The sequence below is a fragment of the Chiloscyllium plagiosum genome, unplaced genomic scaffold (genome assembly GCF_037043375.1).
Source record: "Chiloscyllium plagiosum isolate Xiang-an unplaced genomic scaffold, Cpla_swu_hap1 HiC_scaffold_40, whole genome shotgun sequence".
NCBI classification, from domain to species: domain Eukaryota; kingdom Metazoa; phylum Chordata; class Chondrichthyes; order Orectolobiformes; family Hemiscylliidae; genus Chiloscyllium; species Chiloscyllium plagiosum.
The window spans coordinates 21,024,240-21,048,799 of record NW_028270178.1 but is presented as its reverse complement, the minus strand read 5'-3'; the positions used below and the strand labels follow the sequence as shown (position 1 = coordinate 21,048,799).

Below are 24,560 nucleotides of genomic sequence, written 5' to 3'. Positions count from 1 at the left end.
TCGAAAGACAAGACAATATGCTCCGGTTTGCAATAAATTTATTTTGTACCAGACTGAGATGTAGCTTTTCTTTCGTTATCGTATTTTAAATGAACAACATACTGGGACAGATTTTCCAGTGAGTGGAAATCTCACACTGATTGCTGCATTTGCTCTTCTTTTTTTTTCTGATGAAAGAGAGGAGCTCGGCATTTCTGAGAGGAAATTCCATTCAGCGTTACCCTCTAGAACGTGAAACTGTAGTTCCATCCGGACAGATCTTTCCAGGCTAAAATTGTCTTATAATGCATAAAGTAAGTGTGATTTGACAGTGGTGTAAGAGTAAGGTAACAAGTGGGTAATGACATTGGACACCTGGTTAATACTTTGCAAGGTGGTTATGGTGCCAAAGTGCCAGCTATGTGGGGTGCTGATTGGTGAGAGCTTTCATTGCCAACTAGGATGTGGATAGTGTAGTGAATGAGTTCCCCGACAGGAGCTGTGAAAATGGTCCAATCAGACAGCCCTGCTGACAGATATAAACAGGAGAGTCAATGGTTCAGTTCATTCTGAGAGCTGGCTCTGAGGAACCAGACCAGTGTCAAGTACTTTACATATACAAATAAAGGGTGACTTGCTGACGGAATACCGGCCTCTGTGGAGGTATTTTATTGGTGATGACAGTGAGGTTAGTGATTGATCCATGCAAAAGTGCCTACTCGCTGCATTTCAACTGGACCTCAACTAGACATTTCAAATGGCTTTGTCAGTCGAAAATGCGTCATGTGGAGGTTAACAGTGGCGGGGTATGCCGATGGCTGTGGGCATTCTCACTAAGGCAGCTAAGCTGATCAGGGAAAATTGTTTGAGGAAGATTCACTTTGATTGGCTCAGAATGTTTCGATTAGAAAATGGCTGTTTGGGTGAAGTCCGAATGAAATTCCCAGTGCTTTTTCAGGAAAGTCTAAGGATTCCCAAAGTAGCATGTTGACCGGGAAACAATTCTGCAGCGCCCACCCAGTGCCATTTACCCTACAGGGAAAAGCAGCGTAGAAATCAAGAGCTTGAAAGTGAAGGAGTCTTCAACCCAGTAGTTTGCAGAATGGGCAACACCAGGCGTACCGATTGTGAAACATAGAACATAGAACACAGAAAAGTACAGCATAGAACAGGCCCTTTGGCCCACGATGTTGTGCCGAGGTTTAATTCTAATATAAAATATAATAACTTATTCTACGCACCCCTCAACTCGCTGTTCTCCATTTGCCTGTTCAGCAATCGCTTAAATGTCCCTAATGACTCTGCTTCTGCCAACACTGCTGGCAACCCACTTCTCCGTCTTTATGTCTTCTGTATATCTTTCCCCGAATATCTTACAACTATTACCCCTCGTACCAGTCGATCCTGCCCTGGGGAAAAGTCTCTGGCTATTGACTCTATTCCTCTCATTATCTTGTATAACTCGATCAGGTCCACGCTCTTCCTCCTTCTCTCCAGAGAGAAACGTCCGAGCTTTTTCAACCTTTCAATGACGGGTCATTTTGCTGTTGTGGGGATTTAAAACATACTATAAACCAATTCTCACAACTAGATAAATATCCAATTCCGCATTTTAGAGGAAGGCATTTTATTATGGGGAACAAGAGGGATTGCACTGAGCAAATATGTCCTGCAGCTACTTGCTGGACATCAGCAGGGTCATCCAGGGGATTTTAAAATGAAGATGTTGGTGTGACGGTATGTCTGCTGGCCAGGATGGAAGCCAGCATAGCCACGTTAGTGGGGCAGTGCCCAGAGTACCAACAAGGATAAAACATTATCACCAGCAATTGCTCCCCATACTCATGGAAACGGCTGGGTAAACCCTGGACTCAGTTACACGTGGACTACACTGGTCCTTTCATGGGGTCAATGTTCTTGCTTATTGTGAATGTCCCTTCAAAGTGGTCAGCGTTCATTCGGAAATCTTGTGATGATGATTGAAAAGTTGTGAGCATCACCCATGATACACAAACTTTCCGAAGAATTGCTCATGGATAATGGGACAGCATTTTCCAGCAGGGATTTTGATTTTTTTCTAATGTCAAATGGCATTCGGTATATTCAGATCACAAGTACCATCCATCGTCCAAGTGTTTGGCAGAAAGAGCAGTCCAAACAGGGAAGACAGGCTTACAGAAACAGCGTAGAGCTTCACTTGATATCAAACTGTCCCAGTCCCTGTTACATTACAGGCCCACCCCTAATGCAATCATAGGGATAGCTCCAGCAGAGTTGCTGATGGAGAGAAGACTCCGCACCACATTAAACCTGATATTCCCTGACCTAGGAGGTGGGGAGACTGAAACGGCATCAGGAACACAAACACTAACCACATGTCTACTCTAAGCAAGACAGACAGTGCACTTCAGGGGATGAAGTTTGTTGTCAAAACCATGGAAATTGTCCTGCATGGGTACGAGGCGAGGTCAATGTGAGGTCAGGTCCCGTGACTTGCAAAGTTTGGGTAAGTAAACAGTCCTGAACAAACATGTAGATCTCGTGACAGCTGCTCCGTTGCAAACGAGGCAGGATCAAAACATGTCTATCCCCTCATAACAGCCAGAGTGGCTGTCAGAAACCGTGCTCTCCCCTTGTTAGATGTTGAAGAAATCTCTGAGACTGAGATGGATGCCACCTTGATGCTGTGACTGCCTGAAGAAGAGGAGGAAACTTTCCCGAGATCCTCTGGTGGAGGCGGGGAAAGAGACGGTTTCGAGTCAGAGTCGGAGGCGCAAGACTTTGGGTGAACACATCCCAGTAGAAGCTGCAAGAGAAAGAGCAGGTGTACATCCCCGGACTTGGTCGGGGAGTAATGTCATCATTGGAACGAGGGCCAGGGGAATCACACTGACTATGAGCATCCTTGATTGGGGCTAATAACCCGGGCTAGTCAGGGTGACCTGGCTGATAATGTCAAAATGGATATTGTCTCTTCCAAGTGCCTGTCCCTCTTCTGCAGTGATGTTCAAGGCCGGGTGTCCTTGCAGAGGGAGCATGGGATGTCCTCCAAAGTCCTCGATGCTTTTAGGGAGAGGTTGCCTCTGGGTATGGAGCTTTCATTTCGTCATTACCCTTCCCTTTATTTTCTCACGGAGGCCTTACCCCTATTGGGCTTTGCTTGTTCCCTGACAACGTGGGTGGTTTTTTTCTGGTGGTGGAATTGCAGCATGAAGTTCTTGTACAATGGTGTCTTTTTTTTACTGAGTCTGTACACACACACACACACATGCGCATGCACACACCCACACACACAGCCCACGGTTGCACAGGGGGTGTAGGGGAAATACAAGCATTATTGCTGCGCAGTGGTTGTGTCAGGAATTAATTAACAAAAAGAAAATAACCAAAAAGACTGGAGGGTCTCCTCACTCCAGGCACTGGCTTTGAGATGGCAGTTTAGAGCTCACATGATTTTTCTGTTTTCGAGCGGCAGCTCAAGGCAAAGGGTGGGAGCTTGGACCATGGGGCTGCCGGGTGCAGTGAGTCACTAATTTGAGCTTTTATATTTCAAATAAGAGCAGAGGTTTCTGGGAAAGGAGGACTTCTTTTTATTTCCACCCACCTATATAAGTTAGTGTTTTCTAAATCCGAGACCCTAACTTTGCGGGGCCTCCCATCCAACCACGTCTTCTACCCTTAAAAAAACAGGGACACATCAGGTAAAATCTCTTCTTTTTTATTTTGTGATAAGGGGACGAGCAGGGATGCCCGTGCAGGGAGAGGATTGTTCGACCTGCGTGATGTTTGAGGTGATGGAGGCCCTTGGTGTCCCTTCCAAGTCCATCTGCAGAAACTGCACCCAACTCTCGCTCCTCCAAGACTGCGTTAGGGAAATTGAGCTGGAGCTGGAAGAATTTAGGAACGTTCGGGAGGCAGGGGCTGTAATAGATAAGAGTTACAGAGATGTAGTTACTCCTCGGCATAAAGAAAACTGGGTGACTGTTCACAGGGAGAGAAAACAGTCAATCGAGGGATCCCTTGTGCTCGTTACCCTGAAAAACACCGTTTTTGGGTACTGTTGAGGGGGACGACTTCCCAGGGGTATGCAGTGGGGCCCAGGTCTCTGGCACAGAGCCTGTCCATGTTGCACAGAAGGGAAGGAGGGAAAGGAGCAGAGTGTTAGTCATTGGGGACTCAAAAGTTAAAGGGACAGGCAAAAAGTTGTTGGGAACGAACGAGACACACAGATGGTGTGTTGCCTCCCAGGTGCCAGGATCCGTGATGTCTCGGATCGTATCTTTGGGATCCTGAAGGGAGAGTGTGACCAGCCTCAAGTGGTGGTCCATGCAGGTACCAACGACATAGGTAGAAAGAGGGACAAGGATGTAAGGCTGGATTTCAAGGAACTAGGTTGGAAACTGAGAGCTAGAAAAAACAGAGTTGTTATGTCTGGTTTGTTAGCTGCGCCACGTGATAGCGAGGCAAGGAATAGGGAGAGATATCAGCTGAACATGTGGTTACAAGGATGGTGCAGGGGGGAGGGTTTCAGGTTCTTGGATAAAGTTGCACAGGTCCCACCCAGGATATTACTTGCAAATAGTTGCACAGGTCCCACCCAGGATATTACTACCCCTTTGCTTCAGTTGAAGCAGAGGGGTACTAATATCCTGGGTCGGAAATTTTCTGGTGCCGTTCGGGTGGGTTAAAGTAGGCTCAGCAGGGAGATGGAAACCTGACATGTAGTTGCAGTGCTGAATAGGGATGAGAGTAGGGAGGACATGGACAGGATTTCAGGTTCACAGGAATGTGTTAGTTTGAAGTGTGTCAACTTCAATGCCAGAAGTATCTGAAATAAGATAGGTGAGCTTGCAGCATGCATAGGTACCTGGGACTTCGATGTTGTGGCCATTTCGGAGACATGGATAGAGCAGGGTGAGAATGGATGTTGCAGGTTCCAGGGTATAGACTTTTCATTAAGAACAGTCAAGGCGGTAAAATCGGGGGAGGAGTGGCATTGTTAGTCAAGGATAGTATAACAGTGGCTGAAAGAACTTTTGATGAGGACTCATCTACTGAGGTAGTGTGGGCTTAGGTTAGAAACAGGACAGGAGAGTTCACACTGCCTGGAGTTTTTTTTTTATCGGCCTCCACAGAGTTCCAGGGAGGTGGAAGAGAGGATTGGCAAAATTAGTCTGCGCAGGAGTGAAAGGAACAGAGTGGTCATTGTGGGGGACTTTAACTTGCGCAACATTGACTGGAAATGCTATAATTCTAGTACGTCAGATGGATCAGTTTTTGTGCAATGTGTACAGGAGGGTTCGGGAATGAACCAGGCCAGGTGTTTGATTCAGTCAGAGGCGAGTACTTTGGAAAGAGTGACCATAATTCAGTGGGGTTTAGTTTAGCGATGGAAAGGGATCGGTACATGCCACAGGTCAAGAGTTACCGATGGGGCAAGGGCAATTATAATGCGATTAGGCAAGAAATTAGGATGCATAGAATGGGGTAGCAAAATGCGGGGAATTGTGGAGCTGGTTTAAGGAACAGATATTGTGTGCCCTTGATAGGTATGTCTCTGTCAGGCAGGGGGGAAAGAAAGCAGCGACTTGTGGTCGATGGAAAATATTCAGCCTGGAGACTGGTTACTTGTGTGTGACATAAGAATCTGTTTTGGGACCACGACTGTTTGTCATTTTCATAAATGACCTAGACACAGGCATAGGTGGACGGATTAGTAAATTTGCAGATGACACGAAAGTCGGTGGAGGAGGAGACAGTTTGGAAGAGTGTTACAGATTGCAAGGGGATTTAGATAAACTGAAGGATTAGGCTGAGAGGTGGCTGGTGGAGTTCCATGCAGCTAAATGTGAGGTGATGCTCTTTGGGAAAAATAACAGGAAGGCAGAGTGCTGGGTCAATTGGAAAGATTCTTGATATGCAGAGGGATTTTGGAGTCCATGTACATCGATCCCTGAAAATTGCTACACAGGTGATAATACTTCTAACAATGCATACAGTGTGTTAGGTTTAATTTGTAGAGGAGAAAGTGAGGACTGCAGATGCTGGCGATCAGAGCTGAAAAATGTGTTGCTGGAAAAGCGCAGCAGGTCAGGCAGCATCCAAAGAGCAGGAGAATCGACGTTTCGGGCATAAGCCCTTCTTCAGGAATGCTGAATGTTTTAGAGAGATTGATTTCCGAAGCTGCAATATTATGCTGCAACTATACAAAACGCTAGTGTGGCCACTTTTGAAATATTGTGCACAGTTCTGGTCACCAAATTTCGGGAAGGATGTGGAATCATTGGAAAAGGTGCAGAGGAAATTTACGAGGATGTTGCCCGGTCTTGAGAGAAGGTCTTATGAGGGAAGGCTGAGAGACCTGAGTCTGTTCTCACTGCAAAGAATAAGGCTAACACGGGATTTGAGTAGAGACAAACAAGACGATCAGAAGATTAGATCAGATAGACAGTGAAAGTCTTTTTCCTAGGATGATGACGTCAGCTTGTACGAGGGGCATAACAACAAATTGAGGGGTGATATATTTAAGACAAATTTCAGAGGCAGGTTCCTTCCTCAGAGAGTGGTAAGGGCCTGGAATGCCTTATCTGCCAATGTAGTTAACTCAGCCACATTAGGGAGAGTTAAACAATCTTTGGATGAGCACATGGATGATGATGGGATAGTGTAGGGGGACGAGCTGAGAATAGTTCATAGGTTGGCGCAACATGGAGGGCCGCAGGGCCTGTTCTGCGCTGTATTGTTTTATGTTCTATGTTCTGTGTTCTATGCTGTCCAATTGTAAATAAAGGGTGACTTGGTGAAGGGATACCGGCCTCTGGGTGGCTATTTCAGTGTTAAATGAATGAATTCCATTGCTATGAATGAGAATTGATTGGAAATCTGAACTGCAATATAAGAGAACAGGCACTTGCATGCTGGCAGATTGAGTCTTCAGCGTGACAGCACGGAGGAAGCTAAATCCAGAACTGTTTTTAATTTGTGACATGAGCACAAATTACCAGGTCAGCTTATTGCTCTGTGTAATGATGCAGGCATTGGGGCTGGGCCAGCATTGATAACCCATCCCTAGTTGCCTTTTGACAAGGTGGCGCAGTGCTGCTTCCTGTCCACAGCTGGTAGGCTGACCCACAATGCCCTTCGGGAGGGAATTCCAGGATTTTGACGCAACCACACTGAAAGAGCAGCGATATACTTCCCAGGATAGATTGTAAGAGAATTGGATAGGAATTTGATGCTCTCATGTTTCTTCTTCCCTTTTCCTTCAAGACGGAAATGGCCCAGAGTTTGGAAGGTGCTGTCTCAGAATCTTTGATGTATTTCTGCTGTATTTTTTGTAGCTGCTCCACACTGCTCTTACAGTGTTCGTGCTGGAGGGGATGGATTTTAATGGATGTGATTACAGACATGCGGGGTGCTTTGTACTGGATGGTGTCAAGCTTCTCAAGTTTTGCTGGGTCTGTACCCATGCAGGTAAGTGGATTAAGGGACATCAATATAAGACTGAGATGAGGAGGAATTTCGTCCCTCCGAGGGTTGTGAGACTTAGGAAATCCTTCACTCAGTGAGTTGATGGAAAGTGTTCTTGTTTATATTTAAAGCTCCGAGAGACAGATTCTTGATCATTTGGGGATTGATGGGTTCTCGAGAAAGAGCAGGAAAGTGGACATGTGGACTGTAGGACCAGCCATGATTCTATTGAACCGTGGAGGCGGCTCAAAGGGCTGAACAACTGCTCCTGTTCTTATTTATTACAGCATTATTTGTATTATAGAACATCATCTCAATGTCCCACTGAGCCACCAAACGTCACACATCCCTTGTTAGAGAAGAATGACTGAAGAGAATCATTTGACCCTCTGTTGCATTCCATTCATCAAATGGTTCATGTTATAGCCAGCGTGGAGTACGCTGTTGGGTTTACCATGTGCTTATCCGCTCAGCAAAGTAGATCATGCACTTTCTTTACTTTTCCTTCAGCACATCCTGGCTGGTTCAGGATATCCTACACAATGACTTTAAGTGGTTAAGAATTTTCTTCATAATTAGTGTCAGTGCTCAGCATTTCTTTCACAGTAAATCTTGATGCTGAGTCTAAATGTTCAGGGAGCTGCTGAGGCAAGGTAAGGTATTTGACCATCCACTGTATTTAATGTGCCCAGAAATAAACGGGAGAAAGTAACAATAAAGAGTCACAATTGTAGACAGGAACTGAAACCTCAATTGGCATTTTATTGGAGCTTAAACAAAACAAAATGCAATGCAGAAACAGAGAAGGAGGTTAAGGAATGTTAACAATAGGGTAGTTTCAATGATGAATGTAATGTGCAACAATGGGAACAACTGGACAAGTTGTTTTGAGGAAACAATGCCAGAGACTGAATGTGAATTGTGGAAGACACTTTTAAATATTGCACGTTATATCCCAGCTGCTAAATACTCCTGGTCACATCAGATCCCAGAATGACAGCAGTTTGGAAAATATTAAGTTTACTCTTTGCAATTGGTTGCCATGCTAGTCAGTCATTGAGCATGCTTACATGAGGCTGTCACTGTCCTTTCAGCACAACAACATAAACATATTAATGACAAAATGCAAAGCTGTAAATACATTGGAAATCGGAAAAGCTCTTAACATAAACACAAAAGAGAAGACTCAGCCTTTTGACCAGCAAAATCACTTACACATATTCAATCTCAGTGATATATTATTCTAAGTTCAATTCATTTTTTTTTTCTGTACAACTGATTAATTCCAATTTGCGTGGCTGAGAGGCGTCTTTCCAATTCAAAGGACCTGGACGTTTTTTCAGTTAATGCAGCCTGGGAAATTCCACCAGCTCTTTCAACCTGGAGGTGCTGTTGTAAGACTGGAAATATACCTTCACAAAGAGGGCAAACCTTATGCTGATGTGCACAGTTTAGCAATTCGATTAAATGGACATTTTACTCCGTTGATTAACTCCTCCCTGAATTTAGTTTGTGTCAGAGCATATATGCAGGTGTTGGTGCATGAACTCAGAAGCCGTAACATGAATCCAATTTCTTGAAAGACAAATATTGGATCATTCAACGTCTTGTCCTTATAATTATGGTTTACTTCTCGCCAGATTAAAACTCGTACAATAAATGGTGTCCACAGCAGTATAAAATTAGCAGACAATGCAAAAAGCAAGATGATGGATTTTCTCCGGGTGACTACCTCTGGATCAGAATTATTCTGTCCATTTCCGTAGATTTGGAGGCGACAGCGGATGCGGTTGGCTCTTATAATATTCTTGATAGTCAGAGCATTGAATACCAAAATAAATACAATTGGAAGGAATGGTATCATTATAGTATTAATCCAGACAGACACGTTCCAAAATAATGCTGTATGATAGTCTGATTTTGTGACGCAAAACCATGGCACATTGTCAATAACAATGTAAGGAATAAATACAAAATACCAATTAATTGACAGCAAACAGCTGACTAGACTCACCGTTACTATAACCACTAACGCAGTTCTCGTATTGCAATATCTTGCTCTTAGCTTCTGGCAGCAAACTGCTACAAATCTATCAAATGTGAAAGCAACTGTGAACCAAACTGAACAGTCCAGGGCTGCAACATAGAAAACAACTCTCAAGGCACACACAGGAGTGATGGATAAGAAAGTAACTGGGAAATAAAGATTGTTAATTCTGTCCAGTATGACATTAAGGATGACGAGAAGCAGATCTGCAGTAGACATTGCCAACAAATAGCGAGTGATGCATTTGGAGAGACCACAATTGCTTCGATTCAGAATCACAATTCCCACAAAGTTAACTGTAAGTAAAATAAAGAAAGGTACACTCCTTCATGATTAGAGTCACAGCAAAAGCATCAGCTTACTATGTCTGCTAAATCACAGAAATTGCCTCAGTTTAATATAGAAACTAAACTACACCATACATGGTGAAAAGTTGGAATTAATGAATCAAGCAAACTGAAATGACATAAATGCATGCTTTGAGTAAACTGAATAAATGAACAAACCAATGAGGGATTAGAATTAAAATGAATAAAATATTTTAATGCAAGTATGTCATGCTGACAGATTCACAGAAATGTTCAATAGACTTTTCATGCTGATTAAACTGGTAATGGAGAAAAGAGAAAAACACAAATTAAAGTGGTAATAAGGTAATGGTATTTTGCAGCAACGGACCCAATCAGGAATTTAATACATGAGCAGGCACGACAATATCTATTTTCTGAAGTAGAACTGAGACAATTAACTATGAGCTTTTGGTTGCTGGACTGGCCTGTTACTTGGGCCGCACACCTTCTCACTTATGTTAGTCTGCAACGATTATCAATCAGGGGACATAGAAGCAGAAGGTGGGGAAGCATCCGAACGTATAAGAATCATTCTGGAACTCTCTAAATGTAGTACTTTGACAGAATAGTATTATGGACCAGACCAAACTGTCCTCAAAATATATAAAGAAAATTGCCGAGACTCTAATATTTTCTTGTTTTAAAGACAAATGCCAGGCATTGTTTTCCAGATTCAATTTGCTTGGTCAAACTGCCAGATTTGAAGCAAAGCATTTTATTCATGCATCATAGTTAAATCACAACAGAGGAATGAAGAAGTTAGAATGACATAATTCTATTGGAAAACTTAACAGAATAATGCAGCATTTAACTGGTAAACAGTAACAGTTCTAATATCATAACTTGTCATAAATACACCCTTAAAAAGGCAAATCCAGTATAACAGACTGTCTCAATGCAACTCTCGCAGCAGGAAGAGAACCCAAGCATTTATCTATAACCAATAATGCGGGGAAAGACAGCTTCCACATCTTTAAGACCCCAAAAAACTGATGCTACTGAAAAAATAAAACTAGAAATCCTGGTTTAATGGGAGATTGCCCCACCCATTTAGGTTGTTTCTATTGTTCCTTCATTAAATAAAACCTCCAACACCTCACAAGCTGTTTACCTTAAGGGGTTTCACTAGACAGCTCTTTATCTCTGTCTTAAAACCTCTCTTTAAAAAACGGATAAAATGCCACTCTTGAAGGCTTTGTATTGTCACTGCAATTACCTTAACGAAAAAAAAATCAAGGCAGAAAGATGGGCTCGTTTTTAAAAACTTTTAGTCTCTCACTGTTAGTATGTGATACATATGCATAACATTGACTCTGAGCATGCAACCATTCACTACTATAGTCTATTTCAGTCCACTTTCTACCTGCCACCAACACCTTCCTCAATTGAATTTGCGACAACACGTCACCATTATATTCTCTGGTCCTGTCTCGTTCACAATTTTCAAATTGAAAGGATGTAGTAAAAAGCTCCATCTGGAAAAATAATACTTAAAATTTTCCGAAAACTTTAAGGGGTTATGATCAGTACATACAATTGTGTCAGATATGTTTCTGGCAACATAATTGTTCAAATGTTCCAACGCCAAGCTGAAGGTCTTCTTCTCAATCGTGATTGAGAAATTTTTGGATTTTCTGTGAAAATACTCAGTATGTCTTTTTATCTTCCTGTGCTCTTCTTGCAAGAGAAGAACACTAACAATATCATCACTGGCATCGGTAGTCACCTTGAATGTCCAATAACGTGGGCCATGAATGTCATTTACACTTATGCGAACTCACTCTTAGTTAGCTTTGACTTTGTGCACACCTCCTGAAGTTGATGAAATAGTTCTGATCGATAGACCAGAACCCAGCAAAATATGTTAAAAAAATAGCCTCGACCCTAACTTTCTCCTGTTTTAAAGCCAAATGCCAGGTACTGCATTTAGACAGAATTCGCTGGATCAAAATATCAGATTTAAAGCAAAATACACTTCGTACATACACTATAGTTGAAATACAACAAAAGAAAGTGGAAACTGTAATGACTTAAACCTAATAGAAATATTACCAAAATTATACATTATCTAACTACTAAGTATTAGCTTGTCTAATGTAATAAATCCCCCGAAGCACACGTGTGGCAAAAAGCAAATTCAATAAAACACACTGTCTCACATGCAATTCTAGCAGCAGGAGAGAACCCCAGCTTTGAGCTGCAACCAAGAGAGGGGGAAAAGCAGCTTCTACATCCTCAGGACCTCAAGAACTGCTTTCACTGAAAATCTAAAACAGAAAGCATTGGTTCTGTCGGAGACAGTTTGAAGTTGAGTGTCGTGATTGGAACGAGGGCCAGGAGAATCTTAATGATGATGAGATCCCTGATCGGGGTTGTTATCCTGCACCAGTCAGAGATTCCTGCTTGACAGATATAAACAACGGTCTCTTTCCCCCTCCAACTCTATTTTGATTTAATCCCTGCCCTCCCCTTCACTGTTTGATCACGCAATATTGCCCTTTGAGGTGAAGGGCACTGCTTGTCACTGGCCACTCAGGTGTTTCCTTTCTTCCTGGTGGTGGAAACAGAATAAAGAATCGTGCACCTTGTGTCTTTCACTGTGTCTCACACCTGTAACAAGTTCAACCCCAGGTTGCTATTTATATTGATGAAGTACTAATAACAGGAAAGCCAATAAATAGTACTTAAAGAAGTAGAACATAGTGCTTAAATGTTTCTCCAAGGCAGGTGTACACCTTAGAAGGGAATAGTGTGCGTTCCAGGCAGCACAAGTGATCTATCTGGGCTGCAGAGTGACAAAAAAACACATTCCACCCGCTGGAAGATAAAGTGAAGGCAATCAAACATGTTCGGACTCTAACATCTGCACTGGACTTTAGGTCTTTCCTTGGTTTGGTGAACTGTTACTGGAAATTCATATGTAATGTGGTCTCCATCTTGGCACCCTTACATCTGCTTTTAACTAAGGGTCAGTTTTGGAACTAGTCACATAGCCAAGAAGTAGCCTTTTGGGAAGGTAAAAACAGTTATCATCACCTGGGGTGTTGACCCAGTACGATCCGAAGCAAGTGGTGGTGCTGACATGGGATGCTTCCCCGTATGATATTGGGTTGCTGTTGGTGGTGGGTCACTGGTGGCCCAACAGTGAGGAATGTCCGATACCATACGCTTCCCGGATTTTGGCTCATATAGAGAAGGACCATTCGACGGTAATCTTTGGTGTGGGAAAGATCCACCAATACCTTGAGAAATGTAAACTTGTAAGAATAAAGGTCAACAAACCCCTGCTGGGGTTACCTAAGAAAAGGAAAGACCATGTCGCCCATAGCATCTGATCAAATTCAGCAGTGGCCCTTATTCTCAATTATAACTTGGAAGAACGTGGGGTGGATCAGTGGCTCACTGGTTAGCACTGCTACCTCGCTGTGTCAGGGACCCGCATTCGATTCCAACATCGGGCGTGAAGTATTCACATTCTCCCTGTGTCTTTGTGTGTTTCCTTTGGATGCTCCGGTTTCTTCCCACAGTCCAAAGATGTGCGGGCCATGCTCAATTGCCCAAAGTGATAGGTGCAATATTCGTGTGTAGGCAAAAGGGTCTGGGTGGGTTACTCGTTGGAGGGTCGATGTGGCCTTGTTGGGCCGAAGGGCCTGTTTCCGCACTGTAGGGATTCTAATCTAATTGTCGGGAAGACCAAGTGACAAATGTGGATGCCGTCTCCCACTAATAGATATACCATTGATTGTGCATTCCCTGGTAGAGTCTGTTCTGATTTTAAACTTTCTGGACCACATTCGGGTCACTCCTGGCAATATCCGACTGTGCAAACAAAAAGCTTCCACCTTGGCAAAATGAAAAGAGCTGGTGGTGAAAGGGGAAACAGAAGAACATCACCATCAGAAGTGAGACCTTTCTGGACCAACGAAGCCAACATCACAGTAGAGGACAGCACATTATTAGGGGTTGTGTGAATAAAGGTGGCCTGAGTCACTGTCTGATCTCTATCAGAGACATCCATCGGTTTCCAAAATGAAAACTTTGGCATGAAGCTGTATGTTTAGTGTTTAGGATTGAATGCGAACAAAGTTGCGTTGGTGGAGCTTTGCCCAGAGTGCCAACAAGGGCAAGAATTACTGCCAAGTGTTCCCCTACCTTCGGGTGAATGACAGGTTGAACGTTGGAGTGGGTTACACCTCGATCGTGTTGGTCCATGCATGGGCTCAATGTTCTTGGCTATTGTGGATACCCATTCAAAGTATTTGGACGTGCAAAATGTTAATTTGTCAAACTCAGGGATGACAATTGAAAAGCTGCGAGCAACATTCATGATTCATGGAAAATGGGATGTCATTTTCCAGCAGGGATTGCCAGTATTTCCTGACATCGAAAAGCATTCGGCATGCTCAGGCACCTCTTTAATATCCATCGTCCAATGGTCTGGTGGAAAGAACAGTCCAAACATTGAAGGCAGGTTTTAAAAAAACAACAATCAACAGTTTCACTGGAAACTAAACTGTCCCGGGTCCTGTTTGATTATTGGACCACCCCTCACACAACAACAGGGATAGTTGCAGCAGAGTTGCTAGTGGGGAGAAGATGCTGCACCAGGTTAAACCTGATACTCCATGGCCTTGGAGGAGGCTGAAACATGATCAGGCACACCGATACCAGTCACATGCCTCCTCTAAGAGAAAGAGATAGTTTACTTCAGGGGATGAAGTTTGGTATCGAAACCACAGCAACGGCCCTGGATGAGTACGAGGTGAGGTCAGTGTGATGTCAGCTCCCATGACTTATAAAGTTTGGGTAAATGAGGCTGTCCTGAACAAATATGTCGATCACATGAAAGCTTCTCCTTTGAAAACGAGGCAGGATTAATACATACCTGTACCCCCTCAGAACAACCACAAAGTCTTTGGGAACTGTGGGTTCTCCCCCTCCAAATAAGATCAAAGAAACCTCCAAGTCTGAGATGGATGCAGCCGCAATACCGTTACCACCTGAAGAAGAGGAAGAAACTCTCCCAAAATGCTCTGGGCACAAAAGTCATGCCCCAGTACAGTGCACATTGCCCACGTCAGTATAAGAGTCGAAGGAACCAGATCTGGAGTGAAAATGTCCAAGGAGAATATGTAAGAAAATCAACAGGGTTTCGTCCCTTAACTTCGAGGAGTGAGCAATATAGTGAATGGAATGATGTTGACCCAGCTGGATCACATTGACTATGAGTCCACTGATTGGGGCTGTTAATCTGGGCCTTTCAGTGAGCCCTGGCTGACCGAGATAAACAGGAGTCTCAGAGTCTCCTCACTGAAGGAATGGCTCTGAAATAGTTGCTCAGATTCTGCAGATTGTCCTTCTGTAAATAAAGGGTGAGTTGGCAACAAGATAATGGCTTTCATGCAGTTTTCTTACCCTCCAAGCCACTCACATCCTGACTTGGAAATACATAACCATTCCACTGCTGTCATAGAGCCGCAGAAATTTACAGTACGGAAACAAACCCTGCAGTCAAACCTGTCCATGCCGACCAGATATCCTCACCTTACCTAGTCCCATTTGCCAGCACTTGGCCGATATCTTTCGAAACCCTTCATATCCAGATGCCTTTTAAATGCGGTAGTTGTACCAGCCTCCACCAATACTTCTAGCAGCTCATTCTGTACACGCAAATCCCTCTGTGTGAAAAATTGCCACTTAAGTCCGTTTTAAACATTTCCCCTCTCATGCTAACCCTCTGCGCTCTAGTTCTTGACACGCTCATGCCAGGGAAAAAAAAAATGTGTATTTATCCTATCCATGCCACTCATGATTTTATAAACCTCAATAATGTCACTGTTCAGCCATCGAAGCTCCAGGGAAAACAGACACAGCTGATCAGCCTATTCAGTCTCTCTCTATAACTCAAATCCTGCAACCCTGGCAACATTCTTGTAAATCATTCTGAACCCTTTCAAGTTTCACTACATCCTTCCGGTAGGTGGGAGACCAGACTTGCACAGAATATTCCAAAAGTGGCCGAACCAATGTCCTGTACAACCGCAATATGACCTCCCAATTCCCACATCAATGTTCTCATAAGTAAAGGAAAACATATAAAATGCCTTCTTCACTATTCTAGCTAACTGCAAATCTACTTTCAAGAAACTATCAAACTGCACTCTAAAATTTCTTTGTTTAGCAACACTGCCCAGGACCTGACTATGAAGTGCATAAGTCCTGCTCTGATTTGCTTTTCCAAAATGCAGCTCCTCCCATTTATCTAAATTAAAGTCCACCTGCAACTCTTCAGCTCATTGGCCGATCTGATCAAGGTCCCATTGTAATCTGAGATAATCTTCTTCACTCTCCACTATACCTAAATTTTGGTGTCATCTGCAAACTTACTAACTGTACCTCCTATGTTCACAGCCAAATCATTTATATAAATGCTGAAAAGTAATGTACCCAGCAGAAATTCTTGTGGGATACCATTGTTCACAGGCCTCCAGCCTGAAAAGCAACCCTCCACCACCATCCTTCATCTTCTACCTTCGAGCCAGTTCTGTATCCAAATGGCTAGCTCTCCCTATATTCCATAAGATTTAACCTTGTTCAACAATCTCCCTTGAGGAACCTTGTCGAACGCCCTACTGAAGTCCATATAAATCACATCTACCGCTCTGCCCTCATTAATCGTCTTTGCTACTTCTTCACAAACTCAATCAAGTTCGTGAGACAGGATTTCTCACGTGCAAATCCATGCTGACTATACTTAATCATCCCTTGCCTTTCCAAATACATATAAATCCTGTGCCTCAAAATTCCCTCCAGCAACTTGCCCACCACAGATGTCAGGCTCACTAGTTTATAGATCCCTGTTTTTTCCTGACCACCTCTCTTAAATAGCGACAACATGTTAGCCAAGCTCCACTCTACCAACACGTCGCCTGAGACTATTGTTTATACAAACATATCGGCAAGGATCCCAAAAAATCATTTTCCACGCTTCAACACAGAAGTATAGGATACACTGAATGAGGTCCATGTGGATTTGTCCATTTTTATGTGTTTCAAGACATGCAGTAACGCCTCCTTTGCGAGATGGATATTTTTCAAGACGCCAGCATCTATTTCCCCACATTCTATATCTTCCATTTCATTCTCCACATTAAACACTGTTGCAAAGTAACCATTTCAAATCTCTCCCATCTCCTGCGATCTCCACGCAAAGGCTGTCTTACTGATCTTTGAGGAGCCCTTTTCTCTCCCCAGTTACCCTTTTGCCTTAATGTATGTTTTTTTAAAAATTTGGATTCTCCTTAACGTTATTTGCCAATGCAATCTCAAGGCCACTTTGTGCCATCCTGATTTCCTGCTTAAGTATACACCGCCTTCATTTTTACTCGCTGGTCACAATCATGGAGCACCCTCCCTCAGGGCAATGTGTGTCACCCCACAGAAGGTAGTCTGCAAATATTCTAGACAGTGCCGCTTTCGTCTCAAGGGGCAACTCGAGATTGACAATACGTACTGGTCAGCCGGCTCACATCCCACATATGAATGAAAAAAATTCACTTTGATTATGTTAATTTGTATTGATACCAGTTGTGTCTGAAAAGTTACATTTTATGGAGTGATAAGAACAGTTAGGGCAGAGTGACTAACCAAATCATTCAACACCCGGAGTTCACTTCCAGCATCAAAGAGTTTATTGATGCAATACCTGTGGGAGGATACCCTCTGGGATTCCAAAATGCTTCTTCACTGGAACGAAGTAAAGTCATAAACGTTTATACATTTATTTTATCCTAACTTAGCAATTATAGGCCAGTCATATTATTAGTTACTTTACAATCCAATTGGATATGTGACTGTGTGGTCAGTGATGGACATACTTATAGACAACTCTTGGTCTTCTATGATCTCATGATGTTTCCCAGATGCTCTTATGTCTATCCTTGGAGCTTTCACAGTGCGTGCTGTATATAACCACATTCCATTACTGCTGATGTACGCACCTGCAATAAAATCCTCCCTGCCAACAGTGTGAGGGCTCACCTTGACTGTCCAGACGATTTTTAGTTAAATCTCTTTAATGCTTGTTAAGTTTTTTTTAAAAAAACTGCATTTATATTCAAGTTCTGTAGCTAATGCAAAATTTATAACTATCAGCCTCTAGAAATCTTAAAGTCATTCTATTTGTGATGGTTCTCAGTCTTTATAGCAGTTGTCTATGGAAGTCTTCAATAAGCATCCTCAAAGGTGTCCTTACCCAATGGTCTCTGCATCAACAACGACAGCTGCATGTCTGCAACAGGACCCTTTGTGCATTATTTTGATCTGTTACCTTGTTTATATTCTGTATACAAAGCCACAATTGTCCTCACTCATGCGTTACTTTATACTACATTAAGCAAGTTATTTTTAAGTTAGCTGAAAACCACGGTCATCTTTGTAGCGATGGGAACAAGGTGGACCTCACAGAATACGAGTTCCCTGATTGGGGTTGCTATCCCCACTTAAGAGTGGTCCTAAATGAATCGCAGAACGTTGATTTGCAGGCGCAACAGTTAATCAGGAATACAAATGGAATATTGGCTTTCATTGCTTGAAGAATTGCATTGAAGAGCAGGGAGTTCTGTAGCAATTGTATAAGGTGTTGGTGAGGCTACAACTGGAGCATTGTGCGCAGTTCTGGTCTCCTTACTTGAGGAAGGATGTATAAGCTTTGGAGGCAATGCAGACAATGTTTAACAGGTTGATTCCAGAAATAAGGGCGTTACCCTATAGAGGGGAGGTAGATGCACCTGGGACTGTACTCGCTAGAGTTTAGAAGAATCAGAGGGGGATCTTGTCGAATCATATAAATCAATGAAAAGGATAGATAAGCTGCAGGCAGTCAAGCTGTTTTCACTGTTGTTAAGACTCGGACGAGGGGACATTGCCTCAAGATTCGGGGAATAGATTTAGGACAGAGATGAGAAGGAACTCCATTTCTCAAAGAGTCGTGAATTCTCTGTCCAAGACAGCAGTGGAGGCCGCTTCATTGAACATTTTAAGCTAGAGTTGAATGGGTTTTTGCATGGTAGGGGGATAAAGGATTATGAGTATAACATAGGTAGGCAGAGGTGAGATGAGGGATAGATCAGCCATAATCTTAATGAATGGTGGAGCAGGGCCGACAGGCCAAATTGCCTATTCCTCCATGTATTACTATGAAACTTGGTCCGATCAGGAAGCCTTGGCTGACAAATACAAACAAGTGGATCAGGGATTCTGTTCACTTTGAGAGCTGACTCTGACGAAGCTGCAACAGTGCAATGTCCGTGTAACTAAAGGAGGACTTCCTATTGGGATAACGATCTCTGTGGAGTTATTTCAATCTTGTGTTAGTTCCAGCCAAGGGTAGCCCCTACAGCTGTGATGCAAATATGCGATTGATCACAACTGAAGAATGATCACTTTGTTGCAAGGAATTAGTGAAAGAAGCAATTCCCTGACATTTGCCTTATTGAGGAAGAAGTACCTTATTAAGATACAGATTTTGGAGCGAGCTTATGCTGAGCGGCACTGAGATTCTGAAGAAAGAAATAACTGCTTGTGCATTCACTTACTTTTTTAACTTATGGACTATGAGGATAACATAGGCAATGGACATGGGATCCAATTGAATTTGGAATCGTTTTAAATCACAAGAAGACTGCATCTGTACACTTAGCTTCAGTGATAAAGAGGTAGAATATTGGGGACGTACTTTATCTCTCATCTATAGAGGCTCGTTTCTGTTGCCTGATACACGTGTCCAGGATCCAATTGGTAGTGTTAATTAAACTGTTTCCTGCTGCGAAACATAAGTTTCACCTGCCTTTTCAATCGTCGAGTTGTCGAGTCATGCAGCACAGAAACAGAGCCTTCGATCCAACTCAACCATGCCAACCACATTTCCCGAACTAAGGTAGTCCCATTTCCCTGCTTTTGGCCCAGTTTCCTCTAAACATTTTCTAATCCTGTACCTCTCCAAATATCTTTTAAATGTTGCAACGGGACCTGCACCGACCATTTTCTCTAGCGGTTCACTCCACGTACGAACCACCCTCATGTCTCTTTTAAATCTTTCTTGTTTCCCTTTAAAATTATGGGCTCTAGTTTTGAACTGCCCCAACTTACGAAAAACACCTTTGTTCTTCATCTTATCTATGACTTACATTATTTTATAAACCTCTATAAGGTCACCCTCATTTTGGTGTTTTCACATTCTCCCAGTGTCTGCCTGGGGTTCCTTGAGGTGATCCCGTTTACTCACACAGTGCAAATATGTGCAGGTAAGTTGTCCCATAGCACCTTGAAATGTGCAGGCGAGCTGGTTTACCAATGGGAAATGTAACATTACGGGAATAGTGTGAGGGTTCTGTAGGTCTGGCTTGGCTACGTTTAGGAGGATTGGTGGGGACTTTAGATTAGATTAGATTACTTACAGTGTGGAAACAGGCCCTTCGGCCCAACAAGTCCACACCGACCCGCCGAAGCGCAACCCACCCATTCCCCTACATTTACCCCTTTACCTAACACTACGGTCAATTTAGCATGGCCAATTCACCTGACCTGCACATCTTTGGACTGTGGGAGGAAACCGGAGCACCCGGAGGAAACCCACGCAGACACTGGGAGAACGTGCAAACTCCACACAGACAGTCGCCTGAGTCGGGAATTGAACCCAGGTCTCTGGCGCTGTGAGGCAGCAGTGCTAACCACTGTGCCACCGTGCCACTTGATGGGCCGAATGGCCTGATTCCGCATTGTAGGGATTCTATGAACTGTTTGTATGTGGGGTTCAGGGAGATGAAAGTGCTGAAATGACAGACCTGATGGAAAACAATATTCATTCCAACGGAATCTGCCATCCTGCTAGTTCATCTTTACAATTATATGTCTCTTTGAAAACGGGATGATATTGAATTGCACAAATGAACTCTATCTGTATTCCAGGCAAAACAAAAAAACAGATTTAAGTCAATGCCACGCAAAACAATGTTGGAAGGAAAATTCAAACAAATGCAGCAAAACTGATCTGATTGACTTCCCTTTATAGACAGTGCTATAGACTTAAAAACATCAATAAGTTTACTAAAGCAAGCTGTTCAGCAATATCAAGATATATCTCTGGAATAGGAGGGACTTGATCCTGGGACTCCCTGGTCCACAGATAGGAGTTGATAGCACCGGAACAACAGAATTGGATGCTGCTAGGCATCTCCCAGGGAACCAATGCAACTCACTATTTTGAAAATGTAACAGTCAGATTGTAGAAGTACATATTAACTCATCCCAGGCAATATGCTGTGAAATTATTTATTCAAACTCACAACACACAGATCTAATTGGCAACAGTCATTTATGGGCAGAACAAAGTTCTGCTAATCTGATGGTTTGGAATTGAAGCTATTTTGTTTTGCTGTGTTTGATAATTTAAGGGAATTATCTACCAATCATTGTCCTTTGAAAAACAGTCAAGCAACAAAAGTATTGATATAGGACCACTTGATCACCATGAATCAGAAAATATATCTTTCAATGCTAACCAATACATGAACATTATTGCAATCATCACGAGAGAAAACACTTTTCGTGAACTATGTGGAACATGTAACTAACTGCCATATGTGAAAAAAGTGAAAATCGCATGTACTCATTAGTTCCATGTACTAATTAACAGATATTTAACACATTACTCAAGATATGGTGAGTGGTTTTGATCCCCGTGTCTAAGGAAGGAAGCTTTGGACTTGAAGGAGGCTCAGAGGAGGGTCACAGGAACTGTGCACGGGGTGAAGGGCTTGTCATATGAGAAGCGGTTGTGAACTATGATTCTGTACACCTAGAGTTTATAAATAAAATGGGGAATCTGAATGAAACTAACAAAACACTGAGAGACCTGGATAGAGTGGAAGTAGAGAAAATGTTTCACTAATAGAACACATCAGGCCCTGAGGCTATGCCTAAGGGTGAAGGGATGACCAAAAAGAACTAAGAAGAAGAGGAATTTCTTCAGCGAGAGGATGGTGAATCTGTAGAAATCATTGACATAGAGCTGCTGTGGAGAACAGGTCACTGAGTGTTTTTTTTAAGACAAAGATGGTTTATTGATGATAAAGGGATCAAGGGATACAGGGAGAAAGTAGAAGAATGTGGTCAGGAAACATGTCAGCTTCGATTGAATGGTAGAACAGATTTGTTGGGCTTAATTCCCATTCTATACCTTACTTTCTTATGATCTTATGGACAAGTAAGTAGTAAACAACATTTGATCACAAGTGTCAGGCAAGTACCATCTCTAACAAAAGAGATTCTAAACATTGCCCGTTGATATTCAATGACATTGTCATTATGCAATCCACCACAATCCACATCCTGGGGTTTGCTATTGCACCTATGGCTTAGGCATATAAGTATTGTTGCTACAAGTGTCGGTCAGAGGCTAAGAATCCTGCTGCAAAAAACTCACCTCCTGACTCTCCAAATCGTGACCACAATCTACAATGCACAAGTCAGGAGTGTGAGCGAACACTCCCCACTGGCTGGGATGGGTATGGCTCCAACGACAAGCGAGAAGTTTGACACCGTTCAGGACCTTGGGAAGTTCTGAAGAAAACTCATACCAGTCTCAAAACCTTAACCTTTGTTTGTCCATCCAAAGGAAATGGCAGATCCCTTGAGACTGACTTGCATTGTCTTTGTTTATTAAAGATATCTGGCTTGCGCTGTAGTTTGCCTTTATTCCAGGATATATCAGGAGAAAGTGAGGACAGCAGATGCTGGAGATCAGAGCTGAAAATGTGCTGCTGGAAAAGCGCAGCAGGTCAGGCAGCATCCAAGGAGCAGGAGAAACGACGTTTCGGGCATGAGCCTTGAAGAAGGACTCATGCCCGAAACGTCGATTCTCCTGCTCCTTGGATGCTGCCTGACCTGCTGCGCTTTTCCAGCAACACGTTTTCAGTCCAGGATATATCAGCCCACTTAACCGTCACTACATCCACAAACCTTTAGTTTGTACCCCCAGCGACGTCAGTGACAGCAGGCTGTACCATATACAAGACATATACTGCAGCTCATCAAGGTTCCTCGGAACGGTCTCTCTCCCACTCCTACTGGCTAGAAGGTGCAGGTAGATTGGAATGACATCATTTGCAAGTTCCCTTCAAGCCACTTACGTTCCTGGCTTGGAAACACATCACTGTTCCTTCAGCGTTGCTGGATTAGTTAAAAGGTATTTCGACAGCTCCATGGATAGGAAAGGTTGAAGGGGATATGGGCCAAATACGAAGAAATGGGACTAGTTCCGTTTAGGAAAACTGGTCAGCATAGAAGAATTGGACCGAAGTGGTTGTTTCCGTTCTCTATGACTTTATGCGGGTGCTCTTACACCAAACGGTCGACAGTGGTTTGAGAAGGAAGCTCACCACCACGTTCTGAAGTGGAACTCTGGATAGGGAATAAATGCTGACTCAGCCTGTTCTGTATTGGAACTAAATGCTCTGTAAAAAAATATAACTAAACCTGCTTCAGCAGACGAAAGGAAACAACAATGCAACTGAACTACTGGTGAAATCATTAGGAATACATTGTGTGGAAAAAACCGAAGTCATGCAAAGAATGTCAAATTCCAATAAAGAATGAGGAAGTCAAGTTAAACGGGATTAACACAATTATAACTGGATTTAAGGACTTACCAATAATACCAACAGCTGCAAGTATTGGATAGTAAATGCGTGCTATCTGTAAGATTGCTGAGTATTTCATTCTGCCCCAGTCAGGGCTGTCAATTCTTGTGGAGTCAATGCCCACTGAAATACAATCATGTTGTCAACACAGTCTCATTTTATTTGGAAGCTAAATGTCCAGTGAGAAAATAAATCGCGTTGAGTCACTAATTACATTAGTTGCAGTACTCTGAGCAAGTAGCAAAATAACGACTTTTCTCTGAGGATTATGATGCTGGGAATTTAGTTTTAAGAATAAAATGTCGCTAATTTCTTGAAAATTCGAATAAGACTTTATTGTCATATGTACTCAAGTACAGAAGTGCATGAGTAGTGTGAATAGTGGGTAATGTCACTATATCTTTTGGCAGCATCTTTGGTACAAAGGTAGATTGGGATAAAATCTGATGTACAAAGTAGAACAATGGTACAATTTCAAATATTCCAGTATGTCTGAGCATTAATAAGAAGAAAAAGGTGAAATAATGTCAAAAATTAAAAGATTAGTATTTAAATATTTACAAAAGACAGAACAATGCACCACAGTTTGAAATAAAACTATTGTGTACCAGATTGATACGTTCTTTTTCCCAAATTATCACATTTTAAAACAACAAAATAATGGGATGGATATTCCGGTGATTGGGAATATCACACCAATTGTTAATCTGGTTCTTCTCTGATTAAAGTGATGCAAGAGTAAGGTGCCAGATTGGTCATGACTTAGGGTCCATGTTAATAGGGTGCAAGGTGGTTAGGTTGTCAAGGTGCCAGGTATGTAGGGTGCTGACTGGTGAGGTGTTTGAATATCAATTAGAATGTGGGTAGTATGGACATTATGTTCCATGATTGGGGCTGTTTACTTGGCCCAATCAGAGAGCCCTGGCTGACAGATATACATAAGAGTGTCAGTGGCTCTATTAACTCTCGGAGATGGCTCTGAGCTATTTGAGTCAGTGTCATGTACTAGACCCG

At 42.7% G+C, this 24,560-nt stretch overlaps 1 pseudogene; it reads right to left on the bottom strand.

Moving 5' to 3' along the window:
* Positions 1–8,792: 8,792 nt before the first annotated feature.
* Positions 8,793–23,625, bottom strand: LOC148138394 (putative G protein-coupled receptor 139; annotated as a pseudogene).
* Positions 23,626–24,560: the final 935 nt, after the last annotated feature.